At 37.9% G+C, this 2392-nt stretch overlaps 1 protein-coding gene across 1 annotated transcript in view; it reads left to right on the forward strand.

Annotated features, from left to right (window-relative positions):
• Window positions 1-227: 227 nt before the first annotated feature.
• The window catches only part of LOC101859428 (aurora kinase C), a gene marked incomplete in the record, with an annotated part of 26728 nt that continues 24563 nt past the window's right edge, over window positions 228-2392 (forward strand). The window contains 1 exon segment of the mRNA XM_013086244.1: window positions 228-1191.

Raw genomic sequence — 2392 nt, forward strand, 5'->3', positions numbered from 1 at the left:
CCCGGGAAGCATACAGTGCGAGCAGCCGATTAAGCGCTCAAACACTAACAAACTGACAAGATCTTTCGCTGTCTATAGCCGGGTACCCATTCCCACTTGGGTGAAGTGAGGAAAATTCATGTAAAGTGCCTTTCCCAAGGACACAACGTCGGGCCGTTGACGGGATTCGAACCCACGACCTTACGTTTGCGAGTCCGAGAGCCTAACCATCAGGCCACCGACGCCACAACTGATCTGATCTGCGGTAAAGTGTTCTTCTTACGTCTCAAAACCAATTTATTTGCAGAGGGAGGATGATATTTCTTTGGTGAAATAGAAGAAAATATTATGATGGCTCGTGGCTTCTGCTAAGGTCAATGAGTCCAATACTGACGGAGGAGAGTTTTCCACATTTTGAGCCTTCAAAAGCTTCACTTCCATTTGTAGTAGAGCGCAACTTGCGAGCTTCTTTCTTCACTCCACTATTTCGTACTCGTGAATTACTTACTCATTTCTTACTCATGTTAAAAAAATTTGCTGTCCTCTGTGATCGCTACTCTCCAATTAATGGGTCTGTCAGAAGTCAGGCTCTCCTGTGTCAAGGGAATTCATGTTGAAGACCTCCAAAGACATTTTCTGTAGGGTGTTTTTGTAGCGTTTTGACCTCCGCAAAGGTTTGTTTAAAGAGAGAAAGAGAAGCGTAAACTTCAGACATACTCTCTCAGCTTGGTACGATCAGAGTGGTACAATGTATCTGATGGCAAGATTACATGATACATCACTCAATAAAAAAAGGCATAGTGTCGGTTTTTTTAGGACATCTTTGAATTGGTATATCAAGGAGAGGAAAGAACCAATTTGTACTCTGCTTACTTGTACCTAAGATCACATTCTTTATTATAAAGGATAGAATAGTCTATCATTTATAACGAATCTTTACTTTTACTGCGCAATCTTTGGTGTAAACCGACTCCACAACTTTCTGTAGAGGAGGGGGAAAATCGGAAATATCCAGTTTCTTCACTCTAGACAATATCCCCTCTCACGCTTGTGATAGAGTGGTAATATTGTACTTCCTGCAAGGAAGTTGGTCTTTTGTTTATGCTCCGGGTATTCTGTCTCCTCCCAATAACAGTTGGCAGAACTGCGATTACCTTATTATTATTACAACACAGTTGTTGAATAAAGGTACGAGGTGAGGGTGTGAGGATTGTTCGAGAATTTTTTTTATCCGAAAAAGGATACAACACCTTAAAGGTATTTGTGAAAGTGTGTGTGTGAGGGCGGAATAAGTAGTTTCTTGACCGTCCTCTCTAACCCAATGAAAACCCTAATTCCCTACTAGATCTAGATCTATTAGATCTAGATCTAGATTCTATATTAATGTGTCACAACAGGGTGAAATCAGGCGCTTGTCAATATTTGGCCAATTGGAGTAATTGGTAGCATCTTAAAACCTGTTCATTTGTCTTGTTTTAAAGGACAAAATACCCATCTGTCTTTAATCAGAGATCTAGATCTAGTTTAAAAGAAGTCGAGGTATTGCTTTTGAAGGATGTGGGGGTCGTTGGTGGGAGGTAAATTTAGTGAGAAATGGCCGCTAAAGTTTGGTGACTTTCAAAAAGTGAGTGTTCTTGGGAACTGCAAATTTACGTTTGTGTGCCTTTGATCTCAGTAAAAATCCACACAGGAAGGTTCATTTACGTGGACATAAAAGGTGTTGAACCTAGAACAAACCAAACAAAAAAAATCCATTAAAAATTGCTACGTGGAAGGCACTATGTCGTTTTCTCCAATTTCATTATACTAACGAACTCCTAATTTTTACCATGACACCTCCCAAATGTATGAAGAAATAGTTTAAAGAATTAATCGTTGGGCCTACTATTGTTATTTCTTGGAAGCCTACTGCAAAATGATTCATTACTCTCCAGGGAACAAGATCAGAAAATTCTCAAAAATTCGGGTGGGACATCTAGATTATCTATTTTGGAGTGAGTTTGATTCAATTTTTAGAGACTAAAAATTATGTTTTGTGTATGATAAGTTATAAGCGGAAGAGGAAAACTTGTCCTTAAAGAACCTCTTCTCAAGAAAAGAAACAGAACGTTTTTTGTTTTTCTTACCTGAAACCTAAAAAAAAACCCCAAAAAACAGTCAACAAAAGGCTTGCTATGAAATACGTAAAGTAGTTTTTCTGATTTGTGTATGCATGGTAGTTTATTTGAAAATAACGTTCATTAACTTACATCTACAATCCTTGAATATCTATCTGTAACAGTTACATACACGTAATATACTTTTGGACACTATCATACGCACTTTTTTCTACTAATCAGATGGCGTCAATCTCATATAGATGGGCAAGGGATAAAAAATAATAATTTTAAATTAAAAAAAAAAAGATTTTCTA

Source organism: Aplysia californica, unplaced genomic scaffold (assembly GCF_000002075.1).
Source record: "Aplysia californica isolate F4 #8 unplaced genomic scaffold, AplCal3.0 scaffold00447, whole genome shotgun sequence".
Lineage (NCBI taxonomy): Eukaryota > Metazoa > Mollusca > Gastropoda > Aplysiida > Aplysiidae > Aplysia > Aplysia californica.